Source organism: Ambystoma mexicanum, chromosome 4q, assembly GCF_040938575.1.
Source record: "Ambystoma mexicanum isolate Mex_15411 chromosome 4q, UKY_AmexF1_1, whole genome shotgun sequence".
Lineage (NCBI taxonomy): Eukaryota > Metazoa > Chordata > Amphibia > Caudata > Ambystomatidae > Ambystoma > Ambystoma mexicanum.
Genome location: NC_090928.1, coordinates 965,012,599 through 965,032,305, shown reverse-complemented (window position 1 = coordinate 965,032,305; position 19,707 = coordinate 965,012,599). Strand labels below are relative to the sequence as shown.

The window sequence follows — 19,707 nt, the reverse complement described above, 5'->3', positions numbered from 1 at the left end:
CGCAGGCAATGTTTTCCAGCTCTGATACATAGCACCTGTGAATTGGCTTGCCTGCGAGGCACCGTTAACTAGGGGACATGCATGCCATAGACTGGGGGTGGAAAAGAAGCCAGTAAGAATAATCGGAGCCAGTATTGAGTCACTACCAAGTCATAATCCGTCCTACAAACCACCTTTTAATCTCTCATTCTGTGCCCAGATATTCTTACAAAGGTTGTTGAGCAAAACATTTATATGGGGGTGGCATGAAATGTGTACCTCTTTCATACAAGGGTTGAGAAATTGGTAGGCTAATGTTTGATTATTCTCTGCATTCCTCTTGTTCATGGTTTGTGCTTCCAATCTCAAGGATCACTTGCCAGTGTGTAGCTTAGCTAGTGAGTAACCTAAAGTCTCCACCTATGTTCCCTTCACCCAATTAGTTGCAAACTTAAAGGAGTGCTCAGAGAATGCTACCTGTCCCTGATTCAGGGTTTAAATAAATCCAAGGGACACCACAGAACCTCCCATGACTCCCTCCGTGAACCTTTCCTTCACTGCAGTTAGCTGGAAACAAATGGAGCGATTCAACACGATGCCCACTCATCCTGTTTACATCCGCGTCCTAGTAGGAAGTGCCTGAGTTTTTCCCTAATGGAACATTCTTGCCCTCTTAGATTTTGTCTCCTGCTCAAAATAAAGGGACACGTTACTTTTCCGTTTTTCAGACATCAACAAGGATCTCTTGTAAGGGTAGTTGAGCCCTTTTTATGTTTATTGTAGCTATCCTCCCTGCTGCTCTTTTGTAAGCCATTTTTTAAGAGAGCTGGCTTTGTCTACAAAATCCAAATTCCCTCTGGGTTCTCTAATTGACTAGAGTGAGGCCCAACAATGCACACATGTAAATTACCAGGTCTACACTCAATGAGACACCAACCAAAGATGGGGCACCAGCGGGACCTCCCCCAGCCCCTTGCGCTACTCCTTTCCTTTGCCGCCCTCTCCCTTCTCACTCCAAGATAGATGAACATCAATGTTTCCCGATCTCTGAACCCCGAGATGTCATTCATCTTGTGAACCCATCCCCGGAATAGCATAGCAACATCCACTTGCGTCATTATTTAGGTATTTCTTCTCTGTGACTGTGCTTGGTTTCTTGAATTTTCTTGTTCTCTTATGTCTCATCAAATCCGATAATTGGTTTTTGCAATTCTGGTGGCAGAGCATCCGCCTCCATGTGTGAGCTAGACGACTCCTCCTTTCTCGACATGCTCCATTTCCTCTAATGTTTGTAGACATTGGAGAAAAAGAGAAGCCCCAAACCATAGCAAGTGGCTTTCTAGTAAGATTGTTGTTAGTTGTTTGTTTGTATGGCGGGTCATAGCAAATAGGTCTTCACATATCTGTATTTTGCATTCCTTGTAATGAACGTCTCCTATCTTGCATGTTGGTTGTAGCACCGCTACTCTGTCCTGGTAATTGTGCCCATTGACAATGTTTGTTCTAGTTACTTTGAGTGCTACTGCCCTTATGAGTTTGATCCAGTAAAATGTAATTCCCTCAATTTACTTTTAAACGGGTCGCCAATGATTTCCTTCACTATTTTATTTGTGCTTTGGGGTGTTTCTCTTCCTGTCTCGGACACCCAGTATGCAGATGTTGCATTACCTGTTTTCTATGTCCACTATTTTAGAGACAGGTACATGTCTTTTGGTTTCTAAATCCATTAATCTTGCTTTGTGTGTCACTGCTAGAAGATCTGCAGAATGCTGATAATTTTCTAACATCTCAAGTGTCTTCCACATTACCTGTACAACCTTTTAATTCCATCACTGAGGCGTGTATATCTTAGCAGAGTGCTTTTATTTCCGAGGAGATGGCTGCTTTACAAAAGTTAATTCATTTTCACAGTACAAAAGTGATGATGATGGCAAATCAAATGATTTAGCTCGCTGAAGAGGGAGAAAGAAGATGGGTTCCTAGTTGGGAGCGAAAGATATCATGGGTAGTGTGAAGGCATCGCAGACAACAGATTTAAATTTGCACTCAAAACTATTTATTTGGAGTAGGGCTTAACTTGCCCTATGCTAAGGTGAGATTTCCCTACCTAAAGAAAACTAAGGATACTCTGTGTCAGGATGAGTATCTCTGTGTCCAAAATCTAAACTTGCCCTCACAATTAACTGTATACAATATGTAGGGATGTCTGCCTCAAAAGAATAGTGTTCAACAGAAAGTTCAGAGCTCCCTTCAGCTCTTGAAGTTCAAAATGGTTCTCAGGATATTGGTGGGGGTTCCCTTCCCCAAGAGTTAAAAACGTCCAGCTTTCATAATGAACGCAGTTCTGTTTCTTAAATTCAGTTGATTACGCAAGAATGTGGCAACACAAAAGCTTGATTTCAAGCATCCTTTCATTGGCTTTTTCCAATTGAAGCACTCTGTCCAGGCACAGTTGTTGAACCACACGGACCACCCATTACAGGTCACGCAACCAATACCCCTTCTTTACGGCTTCCATCAACCTTAAGCCATTGGTTCCATCTGCCAGTGATGCTTTAGTTGGTTCCTCATTGTCCCGCTCTTTAGACACTGTCCCGTGGCTAGCTTGGGCACCATGCACTTTAGTATTCTTGTTTGTATTCGTCAGGCTCTTGCCAACACACGTTTCTCTCAATTTGCAATACCTGGGCCCCTCTTGACTTTGGGCCACTATTTAGTTGCTCATCTTCATACCCTTCTTGTTGTTCTCTTGACATTGTATTGTATTTGGTTATTTATATAGCACTCTTTCCCCACTTGTGTGGCCTCGAGGCACTTTTTACTTGGTTGGAACGCCCTTGGTGACCTTAGTCGATGTGGTTGGAGATTCTAGGAGGTTTAGCTTAGATGCATTTGTGCATGTCGCCGTTCTAAGACTTGGGTGGCTGGCAAGGCTCGACTAAGCAGCCCAGTAGAGGGTAGACACGTGGGTGGGTGCTCTTGAGGGTTAGAGATTGCTATTGTTGTGAGAGTTATGTGAGGCCAGCTATACTGGGTTCCTTTCGGGTGGTGGGCACTGTATGCTAGTGGCAGAGGTGTTGCGGTACGTCAGGTGTTTGTCTGGATGGCTATGTGTGAAACTAGGCCGGATGTGCTTGGCCGTAGACGTGTTCTATCATGTGTGGATGTTTGCTTCTACTTGTTTCATAAAGTGTATTCTTTGACTTCTGTTTCATGTACTACTGTGCTTTCACTCCATTTGTGAGCATTCAATTGTCTTTTCACTCTAGGGCAGTGTTCACACGTGTTTTCAAGTAGTTTCAGTTCATTCGATCTCAGTATTGATAAGTGCTTTCAGTTCATTTGATATCCTGACAATACTTGTTCCAGTATTCAACATTGCTTTTAATCCCTCGCTAATCTCTCACTTTTGCAAAAGAACTTGCTTATACGTTACGGGAGCGCCCTGGTCGGATGTGTATTGGTTTTGCACTCACCAGTCACCCATGGCAGCTCTCTTCCTCTTGGCATCCTCCGCGACTGGCATCTCCAGCTTCCCGGCTTCTCAGGACTCTGCCTTCCTGTAGTGGTCTGCACCACACATACCGCCCACTCTTCTGGCTGCCTTTGGCAGCGGCTGTGGTCCTGGGGGGCTCCACCGCTTCTTCCCTCCAGACCTGCTCTAGCAGATAGCAGGACCTCTGGACCCTCTCACAGCCAACCATGGCTACGCGTCCCCGTCTCCTGCAGAGCACTGCTCCAGCCACCCGTGTCTCCAACTTCCTTTCCTCCAGCCTGTTCGTCTTCTCTCAGAACGGTGGGCATTTTTATACGCTCGGCTAGTATAGCTCAGTTGCAACGCCCTCGTCTTGGAAGCAAGACCACGTGGAACAACATAGGTTTGAATCCCGCGTCTGTGCTTAGAAACCTCTTTGGTATTAAGCGTGTTATTAAAAAAATATAATTCTACTCGTCGGGTGTGTTAAGTGGCCCCAGGTGTGGGTTATTGCGATCTCTTACCTGGCTTTGGAGGATTCAATTAGGCAGACGTGCCTGGTTGTTCCTCTGGTATGGCTCCAGTCCTCTTCCTCTTCTCAGTACAAGAGTGGTGTTTGGTACTGTCCGATTCAATAAAAGAAGCATTTGCACCTCTGTTTGGTCTCTGATATGTGTGTTTGTGAAATGAGATGTATCCTAGTTGGTCTCTTCCTCGTTCCAGTACTAAGGTGTTGTTTCTGGAGGACAATTTGGAAGGAGGGAAAGAGTTGACAATATCCTTACAAAAGCTTTAGGGATTGAGGGCTCTAAAGACGTCCTTCCGTTCCCCAAATTCCCTCCACCCAAGTGATCCTCACTCGCATATCCACCCACTGGGTCAGGATCCAAAAGCGATGGCCTTTCCCTTGCCACCTGAGGAGGATTTGGTGGAATAAAAGGTGAGGACTCTCTTGGGTTCTTCACAATAGATGAAGCATCCATAGAATGGGGAAGAACGTTTCAGTGTTTGGGAGCAAGAAGCGATAAAGCACAAAACCGGGAAGAAGCACAAGGCGGTTTGGGAACGGACGGAAGAAAAAGATTTGGAGCAAAGTGAATGAGGAAGAGAATAAAAAAGAAACAAAAGGGCAAAGATACGAGGGAGCCAGACCATGAAGCGCTTTGTAGATGAAACCAAGAAAGTCAAAAATAAGATAAAGAGAGCATGAAAGCCGAACTAAGAGAAGGGGTAATGGAATACTGAAACTGAAGTTGAAAAAGCAAGTGAATAGCAGAATTGAAAACCGAGCGACTAAGATGAGTTTTAGGTAGACCTAATAAAAGAAGCCATATTGGAAATGTGCAGGGGAAAGGGTCAAAGTTAGACGAAGATTTCAAGCAGAAGATGAGCAAGAAATCAAAGGACAGGGGGGAGTGGAGGACAAGAGTTGGGAAGGATGTAGGAAAGAAAATAACCTCAGTTTTAGAAGGGAAGAGATGAAGACATCGAGAGGCCATCCAGGACTTTACCACAAGCAAACAAGAGGAAACAGTGTTAAGAGGAGAAGAGGAAAAAGATGAGAAAGAGACTATTTGTGAATCGTAGAAATTGAAATGCAGGATAAATGAGGGGAATACGGTCGGATGGAGGAAATGTATATAAAGAGAAGAGGTCCAAGAAAAGAACCTTGTGGAACACCATAGAAGAGCGGGTGGAAGAAGACTGGCCAGCCCAAGAAACCGAATAAGTGCGGTCGGAAAGATAGGATTTAAAATACTCCCACTTATTCTGAAGTCTCCCACCGTGAACTGAAGTGTTCCTTCTATGTGTATGCTTAATGTAATAGTATGCATCCCTTAACTTTAACATGCTTTACTGTGTTTAAATTACGGTTTGTTCGGAAATGGTGACATAGCCATCTTATAATGAGCTGTAATATTAGAGTAATTAAAATCATTCTGTAACTGTACAATGCATATCATGCATCACTTGTAACTATGATATGATAAGGCATTTGTAACGCGCCTATGCACAAGTGTTTCAAGGCGCGACGAGGCAGGGAGGGGGGGGGAACAAGGGGAAGACGGACAACAATCCTTCTAGGCCAGGTGTCATTCAGATCGCGCAGGGGTAGGGGGAAGGGAAAAAGTGCATGGGGAAGGGGAGGGGGGGGGGGGGAGTGCAGTACAAGTAAGTAGAATAAAATAAATAGGGTCAGCTGGTGGCAAGTGCAAGGTAAGTACAGACAAGTACTGGGAAGGGGGGGCTGTAAGGCTACAGAGACAGTCCTGCAGTGCAGTGGTTGCCAGGGAGGCAGTGCAAGTGGAGAGTGGCTGGGCCCAGGACCGAGGTCGGTGAGAGTGGCCCAGTTGCAGATTCAGTGCAGTTTCAGTGAAGAATTTAGCAGGGGAGAGGGAGAGAGAAAGCAGAAGCAAAGAGGAAGGTTTTGAGGTGCTTCCGGAACCAGAGATGGTTCTCCTCAAGTTTCAGGGAGGATGAAAGGCTGTTCCAGTGGGAGGCCCCTGCCGCGGAGAGAGATCTACCCCCAGCTCGTTGCTTCGAGAAGCGGCTGACCCTGAGGGAGTTGGAGACGGATGAGTGAAGGGCTCGGGAAGGAAGATATTTAGGAAGAGAGAGTTGAGGGTATTTAGGCCCCAGGCCCCAGAAGGCCTTGTGGACAATGCAGAGAGTTTTGAACTTTATCCACGCAGTCACTGGGAGCCAGTGTAGAGATTTCAGTCCTGGAGCGATACGGTCCCCGGGCTTGAGGCCAAGGACAAGTCTTGCAGTTCTGTTCTGGATGAGTTGCAGAGGGCGGAGAGTGGAGGCAGGCAGATTTAAGATAGAGGCTGTTACAGTAGTCCAGCTTCGAGAGAACCAGGGCTCGGGAGACAGTGAGCTTCTGGGGGAAGGAGAGGAAGGGAAAAATACCTCTGAGGAGGTGCAGCTGGTAGTGTGATTTCTTAGTGACGTCCGATATATTAGAGAAGGAGAGTGTGGAGTCAAAGATGACCCCAATGCTTTTTGCCTTGCAGGTAGGAGCAGGAAGAGGGCCAAGAGAGGCCGGCCAAAGAGCTGCAGGGAAGGAGGGAGTGGGTGTGCCGATGAGTAGAATCTCAGTCTTACTGGCATTAAGGCAGAGGTCATTGGCGGCACACCATTCCTGGATAGCAGACACAGTCAGAGATGAGGGAAGGAGAGGAGGAGGCTGAGGGTAGCCTGAAAATGAGCTGGGTATCGTCCGCATAGCACTGAAAGTTGGGGCAGAGAGTGGCGATGCGGTGGGCAAGGAGTGCCATATACTGGTTGAACAGCCAGGGAGAGAAATTTGATCCTTGGGGGACACCACAGGTGGAGAAAAAGATGTCGGAGAGGAAAGACCCCTGTTGGGCCTGGGAGGGTCGATTGGAAGGGAAAGAGGTCAGCCACGCCAGAGCCTGACCAGTGATACCCAGGTTATCACGGCGACGGTTGAGCAGGATGGCATGGTTGACAGTGTCAAAGGCAGAAGAGAGATCGAGCAGAATGAGAACACACAGTGTTGGAGTCGAGGTTCAAGAGCAGGTCCTCACGGATCTGTGTAACCAAGAGACCTCTTGTCACCTGTAGAACCGCTGAATCAAGAATCCAACATTTACTAAATGTTAACGGCGCCTCGATGCCCCTGGGCTGCAAGTGCTCTATACAAATGCAAATAAATAAAAAATACTTGTACACAAAGTAGATGCATTTTCAATGCTTAAAAGTCTGTTACGCATAGACCTAAGGCCTCTGTTCACTGCACTATGTCTTTATACTATGCTTCATGTATCGTGTTGAAAGCTTTTTTTTTTTCGTTACCTACCTCTATATGCATGTGTAGGGCACACAGCAGCTCCTACATAGTTTCTCCTGCTGGTAATCTGCCTACTCAAAAATGGGTTTCATGCACCCGTAGGATTCAATGATAGTTCTCATTTTGCCATTGAAAATGATGTCTGGGTTTTCCACATCGAAGGAATGAAGAGTGTGGATTGTGGCAAGTGTGGCAAGGGCAGTGACGGAAAAGGGGAAGTGACGGCAACAAATATCTTCCCGACTTCCAGATCGGCAGAGAAAAGGAGAAACGAAGGTTGACGATTTATATGGATATGGTGGGACGCACAGCCAATTCTAAAATGCTTTAAGTGATGGCACACCTTTTTTAGAAGAGCTTCCCGACCTACCGGGAACCTCCTAACAAAATTGGGAAGGAGGTAGAGCAGGACGATGGTGAAACAGTACCAAACTAGAATTTGTTATTGCATCTATGGTTTTTTCCACAGGGCTCTTCACTATATTGACCACAAATGTAATAAAGATGTAGAAACTTAAAAGGTATGCTCACATTTATTCATTTAATGTGACTGATGCTAAATCATTTAATCAAAATATCATCTTTTCAGATTTTCCTTGATGTCCTGTCCCACACACGACTGAGTTTAAATGCCGAAGCAAAGATTCTGATAGGGTGGATGCCTGAATTGCTGACAGAGTAGATTTCCATCAGAACTTCATCCTTTTTATAGGTTGCACAAAAAAGGTGGGTTATAGCAGCAACAAAAAGTAATCCTCTGCTATGCTGACTGAATGTGCCCATTTGTTGTTGCTGCTCAGCACAGGCGTGCAAAATCTGCCTCCACCAGGGAACCAGATTTCTAGCAAATGTTGCACGTTGTGGGAAATATTGCATGCTTGCCAATCCTTGGATTACAGGGTTCAAGTCCGTATGAGCTGGGCAAGAGCAAAATAACACATCACAAGAGTTAAATCAAATTACAGACACCTTAGCTAGCATCACTTTAACTACTATTCACATACTGTGTCTTATGCTGCTTGTAGACACTGGCAGATGAGAAGACCGGTATAGCCACCTAACTTTAAAGCACAAACACAGTACTGTTGCTTATTAATGTGCACTAAAGGTATTTGATTTTTGTGGGGAGAAAAAGAAAAACATGACTGATGAGGGAACTGAACCCAAAGGAAGATGCGATTGTCACAAAACCACTTGGTCAAGTAAGTACATAAGCCGAGGCTGGGGTCTACGTGCTCTGGTAGCAAAGTCAAAAACCTATGTTTTTGTCTCCATGCCAATCTTTTTGATTTTTATGTAACCCATCGTACTTGTTTTTTTAAAACATCAGAAAATTCATCTGCCCCTCGCATATATTTATTTATTGCAGTACATTATGCTACTGTTCAGTTTATTTATATGCACTCCCATGTTTGGTTTGGCCGATGAGTCTATGGGAGTAAGGCAAGCAAAAGTGATATGCCCAAGATTGCACAATTTTGGTGAAGTGGGGAAACTGGAATTACAATCCATATCGTCTTGTTATAACGTTCGCAGTTTGGACACTGGGCCAAATCCATTCTGATACACATTTGATTATATGGGTTAAAGGTAGTGATGTTTCTGTATGGATTCGAGAGGTGGGTGAACAGTGGGGATGTGCCTCTAAAAGACAGATTGGGGTTGGGGGGAATTTCATGTTTGTGATAGAGTGGAAGACTGGCTCGAAGGAGGTTCTCTTGCCTGTGTGTAGGGTGGGTCAACAGTGGGTAACTGCTTTGGGGAGTGGGGTTGTGCATGTGAAGTTGAGTGATGTTAGGGCAGTGTCTGCGAGGATGAAGAGAATAGCCAGCTTTCTGCAGACTTTCTAGCAATGAGATACGAAGCAAGATGAATTGATTTTAGAAACCAAAGGCATGGACCTTTCTATAAAGTTGGCTCTCACAGAAAACTGAGAAAGGAGATGTAACATCTGCATACTGGGTGTCCCAGAGACGAGAAGAGGAACACTCCTATGCACAGAGAAAATAGTGGAGGAAATCATTGTCAGCCTGTTTAAAGAAAATGGAGGGAAAGGAATTGTACTGAGTCTAGCACAAAAGGGCAGTAGCACTCTTAAAGGACCGGCATCAAACATTGTCATGGGGCCACTATTATCAGGACACAGTAGTGGTGCTATAAATGTCGTGTTAGAAAGGAGATGTTCATTAAAATGAAGGAAAAATACAGATATGTAAAGAACTGTCTGCTTTGACCCTCCATAAGAGAAGGGAGCGCAAACCATTAAACATAGTTAATAGAAAAAGACCTATGCTATAGTTGGTGCTTTCTCTTTCTCCTTACCTCTTGTCTCTACCTCTCATGTCCCCTCCCAGGCCCTCTGCACAGCCTTGGCTTCTCATTTAATCTCTAAAACTCAGGCAATCCTGTCCTCTCACCCTGCCCCCTCTACTCCCTGCTCTTCCTCTGGCCCTTCTTCGGCCACCTCTCCTCCCTCCCTTCTCTTCCTTTCCCCTGTTCTCCCCAGATGAGATTTCTAGACCAGTCTGATCTAGAAGTCTCGTCAAAACAGGTTCACCCCTGTTCCTCCAAAACCATCAAGGACCACATTGACACCTTGGCCCTTGCTGTGGTGGACTTCTGCAACCACTCCTTCGCCACTGGGGTCTTCTTTCCCCCTGCCCCTGAAGCACTCCCTTGCGCATCCTCTTCTTAAGAAACCCTCTGCTGATCCGTCCTGCATAGCAAAAACAAAGAGGTGATGGCTGGAAGGTTTAGAAGTAATTTTAATCACTGGCAATGCTCTGGGCAACCCTCCAGACCACCGTTCTTCGCCTAACAAGCCATTACAGAAGGGGAAAGACCATATGCAATCAGGCTTGGCCCCACCCCAAAAGGGGCAGCTAAGCCCGAACTGCTAGGCCACATCCCTTCTGCACGAGACCACAAGCATCCCCAAACATGTTTCGCCCTTGTTGGGGCTCATCAGTGAGGAGTAGCTTGGGTCTCCAGGCCCAGCAGGCACGGGACCCACGTCTGGGCATACCTGTCCTACTTGCTTGTGGTCTCGTGCAGAAGGGATGTGGCCTAACAGTTCAGGCTGGTCTGCCCCTTTTGGGGTGGGGCCAAGCCTGATTTGCATATGGTCTTTCCCCTTCTGTAATAGCTTGGCAGGCGAGGAATGGTGGTCTATAGGGTTGCCCAGAGCCATGCCAGTGGTTAAGATTCATTCTAAACCTTCCAGCCATCACCTCTTTGGTTTTGACCCGTCGTGCATGGCTAACTATCGTCCAATCTCCATCACTCCCTTCCTGAGCAAACTCCTGGAAAAGCTGGTCATCTCCCAGCTTAATCTTCACACTGAATCTGTTGGTCGTCTCCATGACCATCAGTCTGGCTTCAGAGCTGCCAGAAGCACGGAAACTGCTCTCCTGAACATCCGTGAAGACCTGCTCTCCAACCTTGATTCCAACACCCCCGGGGTCATCATCTTACTTAAGCTCTCTTCTGCCTTTGACACGGTCAACCATGCCATCCTGCTCAACTGTCTCCGTGATAACTTCGGTATCCCCGATCAGGCCCTGGCTTGGCTGGTCTTTCCTCTCTGATCGAACCTCCAAGGCCCAACTTGGGTCCTTCCTCTCATCTAGCTCTACCTGTGGTGTTCCACAGGGGTCTAACCTCTCTCCCTGGCTATTCAAACGGGTACCTGGCACTTCTTGCCCACCGCATTACTGCTCTCTGCCACAACTTCCAGTGCTATGCAGATGACACTCAACTCATTTTCAGGCTCCCTTCCGCCACTTCTTCTCCATCTCTCTCATCTCGGTCTGTCTGCTATCCAGGAGTGGTGTGCCGCCAATGATCTCTGCCTTAATGCTAGTAAGACTGAGATTCTCCTCAGTGGCACACCTGCTCCCTCCTTTCCTGTCTCTCTCTGACCCGCCTTTCTTGGCCCTCTTCCTGCTCCCACCTGTGGGGCTAGCAACCTCATGGTCATCTTCGACTGCACACTCTCCTTCGCTCCTCACATTTCTGACATCTCTTAAGAAGTCGCACTACCAGCTGCACCTCCTCAGAGGTATTCTTCCTTTCCTCTACTTCCCCCAGAAGCACACTGTCTCCAGAGCTCTGGTTCCTATTGCAACAGCCTCTTTCTAAATCTGCCTACTTCTACTCTCCGCCCTCTGCAACTCATCAGAACAGGACTGCGTGACTTGTCCTTGGCCTCAAGCCCAGGGATTGTATCTCTCTAGGACTGAAATCTCTTCACTGGTTCCCAGTGGCTGCGAGGATTAAGTTCAAAACCCTCTGCATTGTCCACAAGGCCTTCTGGGGCCTCAATACCTTCAACCCTCTCTTCCTTCTCGAGCTCTTTGCTCATCCGTCTCCAACTCCCTCGGGGTCAGTCGCTTCTCCAAGCAAAGAGTTGGTGGTAGATCTCTTTCCTCTGCTGTGGTCTCCCTCTGAAACAGCCTCTCAGCCTCTCTGAAACTCAAGGAGAACCATCTCTGGATCAGGAAGCACCTCCAAGACCTTCCTCTTTGCTTTCTGCTCCCTTGCTGATGATCTGGTTGAAACTGCACTGGTTTACCTGGCTACCCTCTGATCTCGGGCCCAGGTCCCCTCCCCGCAAGTTGTACACCTGCACTGCCCTCCTGGCAACCCTGCACTCGGGGTCTGTTTCTGTATCCCTACAGCCCCCTACCAGCACTCGACGCCGGATGGCTGTCTTTACCCTTGCACTTGCCAATAGCTGGCCGTACTTGCCAATAGCTGGCCACACTTGCCCCCAGCTGGCTGTTAGGCAGAAACCTGTGTAGTTCCCTTAGGGACCACTGCAAAAGATTTAAGACTACAGGTGTTTGGCAGTAAACCCACTTGGTAGCGGTCTGTACCACACAGATTCACTTGGTAGCTGTCGCTAAGCCCTCAAGAAGAGTTAGGCAGTATGTAGAGTATACACAATAGGTACAGAGATACAGTAGCACAAGCAAACACTGACCAGAGCTTTGGTGTAAAAGTATATAATTATTTTAAAGACACACTTGTAAATTACACTAGCACAAAGAGGTAAGTAAATTCAGCACACAGTCACGAATATATATATTTTTCCCTAATTACTTATTAGACAAGTCTTAGTGAGAAACACCACTTATTTTCCGACAGGGGTGAGCGCTTAACATAAGATTGCACTCTAATAAGTTATTAAAAAGGGAGGGAAAAAGGCAAGAGTTATGGAAGCACACAAATTTCAATACTTGTGAACCACAGTAAGGCAGGATAGGCAGAGTCCTACTGGAGAGCAAGGAAGTCAATTGCAAGGCCCAGCTCTTGGAGAGAGCAATCAGAAGGGGTCCAGGTTCACACAGTGGGGTTATGCCCAAAGAGTCTTGTAGATAGTTTGCACACAAAGGATGAAATTAAAGTTGGGAAAAGTTAGCTAGGTTGTCCCAGGCCAGCCCAGGTTAGAAAGTCGAGCCTTTACTCTCACCCCGAACGATCTGTCGCAAGGGAAGCCAGGCAGGACACAGTACCTTAAGTGTGAAGGAAGCTCCAGTGGGGGCAGTTGTTCCTGGCAGCAGGTGCAAGTCGGTGTTTCGTCCAGAGGAAGAGGAGGACTCGCCGTGGAAGAAAGATGAAGGTCGTTGCACTGCCAGGGAAGAAACCAGCCGCAGAGTTTGTTCGGTTAAAAGGTACTACCCTTCTCTTCGCGGTAATGGTAAGCCGTGGTATTCCGGTTGCTGGGATGCTTGGTACGGGCAAGGCGGCCACGAGATGCTCCAGGAAGGTGAAAAGAAGGCGAAACTGGTTATCCCCACCAGTCAAAGGAAGAAGGCTCTCCGGACTGGAGATCTCCTCTGTCGTCGGGGAAGTGGTGAGACGGTTCAGCAGGGCTCCACCGGTGGTGGTGTCGTCGCAGGTCGGCTCAGCTTCTCCCTCCTCGGATTCTTAGGTCCTGTGGCGACTTCTGAAGTTCCAGTTCCCAAACTCCTGCTTTTATGCAGCAAACTCCCATTCATTCAGCCTAGCTGTCAATCAAACATGCTTGGGCCAATCACACAAGAGTGCGACTTGAGTTGCCAAGGCAACTCAGTCCAGGGTGCCTAAACCCCCTCCCACACACCCATGTGGTACCCAGAGTGGCACCACTTTTGGAGGCTTCTGTGGAGAAGCCCGCCAAAATGTGGAACAAAGGGCTTAACTTGGGTTGGAGTCACAGAAGAGAGCACAAACGCCATTTTAGAATCGAGTTCTGGCAAAAAATACCAACCGGTGAATTAATATTAAATAAATAAACCGGTGGTATGTTCGAGGCTATAAGAATGAAATAATTAAAGTTGGTAGCCTCGAACAAGGGGGAAAATCCCATAACGATATATTCGCGGTCGAATATAAAAAGTAGTATCCACTGCCACCAGCCAAAACTCGATCAGGGGGGACGGAGACGTGCCCCCTCGAACAACAGACCCCGGGGGGGGGGGGAATCAAATTGCCCCCACCAGTATGTCCACAATATGATGGTTTGTACTGGTTTCTGTTCATAATTTCGGACTAGTAAAGCCACTGGTGACTTTACATGCCCTGGGAGACAGTAGTCAGTCCCAGGGTATGGAGTCTTACGGGGGATCGCTACAACACCCCTGGGTTACGGCATCAAAAACACATCAGCTGGTGCCCCATCATTGGAGGGTGTCTCATTGACCGAAGACCTGTTTATTTACATGTTTGCATTGTTGGGCCCTAAGAAATGAGACTTGAAGGATTACGTTTACTTGAGTTTTTGAACGTTTACTCCTAGTCACTCGGCATATATTGAATGGTGACCCTATTTGACCACTGTAGTCTATTAGAAAACCCTGAGTGAATTTGGCTTCTGCATACGAAGACAAGTTTCTTAAAAAATGGCTTACAAAAGAGCAGTCATTTGTATTTAGATATATAGAGCTCTTTTGCCAAAAGCTCTGTACATTACAATGAAAAATGGTACATAAACAAGCATACATTATAAATGTTAATCGGAAGTCCAGGTTTCAGGCAAGAGTGAAAAAATATGAAGAGAATGTGAAAATCAAATGGATAGAGAGCATTCCAATGCTTACAAGCTAAGGGAAAAAGGAGCGGAACCAAGATGGGGCACTGAGAGAATTAGGAACAATAAGATGATGTGATTTGGAATTAAAAGAATGGGAGGGAGGACTACAGAGCGATCAGAAGAGGTTTAGAATGGGGCGAGACCATGGATTATATGAGGTGATTAGAGAAGAAAGGGTGATAATATAAAGAGAACAGCAGGGGACCAAATACAGAGCCTTGAGGTACCCAATAAAGAAAACAACTGGAAGAAATGTGTTCAGCCCATGATACAGAATAGGTTCAATTAGAAATGTAGGAGTGGAACCATTGGTCTGGGATAATCCATGAAAGGAAAGAAGAGTAGGGTTATTGACCATATCGAAAGCCATGAAGAAGCATACGTATTCGGGATAGTTTAGCATGGTGGGCAGAAAGGAGGGAATAGGATTTGAAAAAGAGTGGTTTCAGGGAGTGAGAAAGCCGGAAACCAGATTGAAATGGGGGGGACGAAGTGAATACAGATAAAAAAAAATGAGGAGAAACCAGTTTGCAGATAGGTCTAGTACCTTAGAAAGAAAAGGTATCTGGGAAATGTGGCGGAAATTCCCCTGAAGTGTAGGATCAAGAGATGGCTTTTTTTTTTTTTTAGTATGGCAATATTCACGGGGTGGGGGAGAGGACCTGGAGAAGGAAATATTAAGAAGAAAAGTGAGGACATTTTTGGGGGTCCAATTTATGCCAAGGTATGGTCAGCTATACTCCCAACCGTATCGCAGGACTCAAATCTATGTTAAAATCAGAAGTAATAAAGTGGGGGAAATCGGATATCTCATGGCTAGGAAAGGTGGCAGCAGTTAAAATTACCCTGTTGCCGAAGATATTGTACGTCTTGCAGGGTCTGCCAATTTTAATCCCGAAAAAGGTAACGGGGATTTACGGAACCAGATTTTAAAATGGGTGATGCAGACATGTATGACTATGTTCAATTTCGGCATTGGACAGCGAATGTTAAAATAGCCAGACTGGCTTAAAGTGAAATGATGCAGTTTGAAGATTTGATCATTGGAGAACACCCTGCAGGTAAGGTTTCCTCGCTATACAAAGTTCTTAATGCTATTCTATTTAAACCTCCACGTTCTTTATATGGTTAAATGGGAGGAAGACCTGGGTTCCCCAATGGGTGAGTTAGTGTGGTATAACCTATAGACGAGGGCCACGTAAGTCATCCAGATGTGTACAGCTGAAAGAGTGGATAATGTATAGATGGTATCTCACCCCTGAGTGACTTCATAAAATGAATCGGACGATACCCTCCAGTTGCCTGAGATGCGCGCATGCTCCAGCACTGTTTCACATCTGCTGGTCATGTGCCCTCATTCAGTCTGATTGGAAAGAGGTGCTTGCACAAATTAAAAGAATTAATGGAGTAAAATTGCTGACCAACCCTTTGGTAGTACTGTTGGGGGACGAAGATCAGGATGGTCAATACAAATCGGGGTCTGCATCCTCAAAATGAACAACCCCTCTTTTAGTATTAGCACGGGTTGTAGTAGCACTGTAGTAACTGGAAAACTCCATGGTGGAGAAAATATGGTTTGTGGTGGCAATGTGTAAGCCAGGATGATTGCCTAGGGTTGCACCATAAGCGTCCGGATTTGGTTTTTTGTATCATTATTTTTGAAAAATGTGAATGACCAAAAAAAAAAAAAGAAATGAGATAAGATAAGAAATAAGTTGGGAGTAGATAGATGGGATATGGGAAGATGGAACGGGGTCAAGAGGAAAGGCTGTTGGTTGAAAACAAGTTAAATCGTCAGTGTCCGTCAGTGAGTGAGTAAGGAGAAGGGCGATTCATTGGTGTAAAGGAAGACTGTAGAGGGGGAAACCTCAGAAGTGAATGATCAATACCAGAAGATATGACAAGGAAAGGTGCGAGAGGGCGTGAAGTGATCGTATTGTGTTAAGAAGTTTAAAACAACGTAGAGGGTGACGTGAAAATCAAAGATCCGCAAAATAGTTTTTTTTTTTTTTTAACTTTACTGAGTAAAAACTAAGTTTTGTCAAAACCTTTGCAGCTCTGGCGTCGAGCTAACAAATAAATACCTCCCCAGACTGGGCTGGCCAGGCCTCCGTCAAGGGCGGGAACCTTAGTTCCAAAAGGCAAAGGAAGGGTAGTCAAAGCTAGTGTGCTTCTGAATTCATAATGTTATCGCCCTCTCGCCGAGTGCTGTTAATCTGTGCGAACACTAGTTCTATCAGTTTTGTCAGAGCTTGGGACCATCGTCTATTTTCACCGGAGATTAATCTGTACCACAGATCATCCGTTTTGAAGATCCACAAGTCTTCAGCCAAAGAGGGGAGGTATAGCTTTCTGCTTTCAATCGTGTTTGGGCAGTCTATCACTAAGTGCTTTAGAGTCTCGAGCGTTTGCTCATTCTTACATAAGCGACAGCTTTTCTGGGGACCCGATCTTCTGATTGTTATAATCTCTCTAGTAGGGAGCAGATCGAGTCTTGCTCTCATAACACTATTTCTCAGATTCTTGTTGGGGAACTTAGCGCAGTATTGCAAAGGTTTTTTCCTTTGTTGAAGGTAGGCGGGAGATGCTTCAAAAGTTTGTTCCCCGCTGCTTGTTCTATTGTCAGGATCCAATCATATTGTTCCTTTTTTTTTTTTTTTTAATTCTTTCTGGATTTTCTTTCAGCTCTTTCTCGGAGCATTCGATGTTGTTCAGGTTATCTTTTCTGGCTTTGACCCATTTATTGAAGGCTTCACATTTGCATGCATCAATTTCTTCCCGTACGATGTTGTAGATAGGAAGGGTGTCTGACATGATAATTTGTCTATAGAGACGTAAGGCACTCTGATCGACCTTTGATGCCAAAGATATGAGCCCCAGCTCCCTCCTTATCGCCGACATGGCAGTGGATTTGGGAAGACCTAGTACTGATTTCCAGAGCTGTCCTTCAATTTTGCTCCAGATATTACTTTTGAGATATAAGGCGGATTCCGTTCCATAGATCAAAGCTGGAATTACTTTAGTATTGTAGAAAGTTATTGCTGGAATGAGGGAAAATTTGCTGTATTTGCGATCCACTGCTCTTGTTTGGGTTGTTAACCTTTTCACCTTTTCCCATATTTGATTGACGAGACTCGTTTCGACTCCAGAGCTATCAATTTGTAGCCCTAGATATTTAAAGCTGGTTACAATTTCGATTTCGGTTTTCTCCAGGTAGATCTTTAGATTCTTCGTGTTTTTGGTAGGGACTTTCTCCAAAACCATAACCTTTTGTTTTCGATTTATTGAGTTCGAGATTGTTTTCAGATATATAGGACTCCAAGTTGGCTAGTTTTCTTTGTAAGCCGACCTTCATTTGGTCGATCACAATGTCATCCACATACAGTAATCGAGGAATCGCCATTTTCCCGATTTTGGGGGGAAAAGAGCGGATTTGTTCTTCGGAGTGTTGGTAGTCTCCCAGGAAGGCTGTGAACAGCACGGGGGCCAAGGGGCATCCCTGTTTTATTCCTCGGTTGACATTGATCTCCTTGGAGAGCGCGCCTTGGTGGATGAGTTTAATTCTGATCTTTGTGTTTGCATGGAGTGCTTTTATGGGTTCCAGTATTTTAATGGGGCATTTCCAAACTTGCAGCTTTCTTCATAGCCTTTGTCTATCGATTTTATCGAACGCCTTTGAGAGATCGACAAAGGCTAGATAGACATTTGCCCCCCCCCCCCCCCCCCCTCTTTGACTTTAGCCTTCAAGATGTTTAGGATTATGAGATTGATAGTAATACAGCGTTTTTTTTGAAAACCTGTTTGAAGTAGGTCATTCGCTGGGCTGTCTTTTAACCATGTTCGAAAGTGAACCAGAAGACTGGCTGAATAGTTTGCCAAGAATGTCCAGGAGAGCAATGGGTCTGTAGCTCATAGGTTCTTGTCTCGGTCCCTTTTTATAAATTGGGACAATCATCGCTTTTTGCCATGATACGGGGATCATATTCATTCTGCCACATTCCAAGAAGATTTTACTTGTTGTTTTTGCCCACTTTTCGGGATACATTTTTAAATCTGTATTAGTTAGTCCTTCGGGACCTGGTGCTCTTGATCTTTTCAAGTTTCGTATGGCTGCTTCGATGTCCGTAGTATTGGACAGATCCACCCACACTGATAGCGGATTCTGCTTCGACAATTGAGGATCGATGGTGGGACCCAGAAATTCTTCAGTGAAATATTGAACCCATGTTTCTTCTGCTACTGCATTGGACATAGAAGCCAGCTGGGTACCATTTTTGTCTCCTTGATCAGCTTCCAGAATTCGCTTGATTTTTTTAGTTTGTAGATTTTGCTTCATAGCTTCGGCGTCATTTTGATATTGTATGGCTCAATATTGTTTTCGCCAATTCTTGTAGGTTTTTAATTTCCATGCGCCAGTTTTCCCAATCGGGCTCACTGTTTGTTTCTTAGCAATTCTCAGGAGACGATTCCCAGCTTTTCTGTTTTCCACCACCATCTTGTCGTACGTATGTTTGGTTTCCAGGGGCTTCTTCGAATTCCTGGGGGCCTTCACCTGGAAAGTTAGGAGTAGAGGCAGGTAGGTTGGTCTTTCTTTCCTTTCGTTCTTCGTATCACCCCTTGTTCTCTTTTCCCAGGCTTGGGAAATTTTTCCAATGTCTTCTTCGGTTAACCTTAGCCGAGTCTGTTGTAAATTTATCTCAAGCTTCCAGTCGTACGTTTTTGATATCATGGTAGAAGTATGCCAAGTGCAACTGAGTAGATTGTGGTCGCTGTGGGTCGTGTTTTGGACCCTAAAGCTTGACAGCCCGAGAGTAAGACCATTGGAGATGAAAATATAGTCCAAAGTTGCTTTGGACCCGTTGCGTTCCCATGTTGGACTGTTCGTTTGATAAGGGAATAATGATGCAACATTTTGAACATTTCTTTTGCAGATTACTTCATTCCAGGCTTTTCCTCTTTTGATGGAGGACTCTACACCTCCCCACTGTGGGCAGCGAACTTTGTTTTCACAGAGCGGCTCGGTGCACTTAGCATTTAGGTCGCCGCATATGATGAGTTCAATTTTTTCAAATTCCGTGTACAGCTGGTCAATGGTTTCCGAGATGTTATCACAGAAGGTTTTAGTCGACATTCGCTGGGGGTTCCAGTAACAATATAGCCACTGTGTTCTGGAAGCCATTTTTCATTATTGCCTTTTCCTGAATTTGCGAAGTCACGATGACTAGCATTTCGTAGGCCTGTTTCAATTTTTTCGGTTCAGTCAGTCACGTGCCTGTTTTTATTGCAGTAAGCAGACCCGATGATGGTCTGCCTAGTAGGCCTTTGACTGCTGGGGAGAGCAGGACAGTAAAACCATCCAGA

At 45.6% G+C, this 19,707-nt stretch overlaps 1 long non-coding RNA gene across 1 annotated transcript in view; it reads left to right on the top strand.

The window, feature by feature from the left end:
- Positions 1-19,707, top strand: part of LOC138468101 (uncharacterized) — a 55,548-nt gene that overhangs the window by 22,524 nt on the left and 13,317 nt on the right. The window contains exon 2 of the long non-coding RNA XR_011268203.1: positions 7,861-7,997. This is a non-coding gene — a long non-coding RNA (uncharacterized lncRNA). The remainder of the gene's footprint in view (positions 1-7,860; positions 7,998-19,707) is intronic.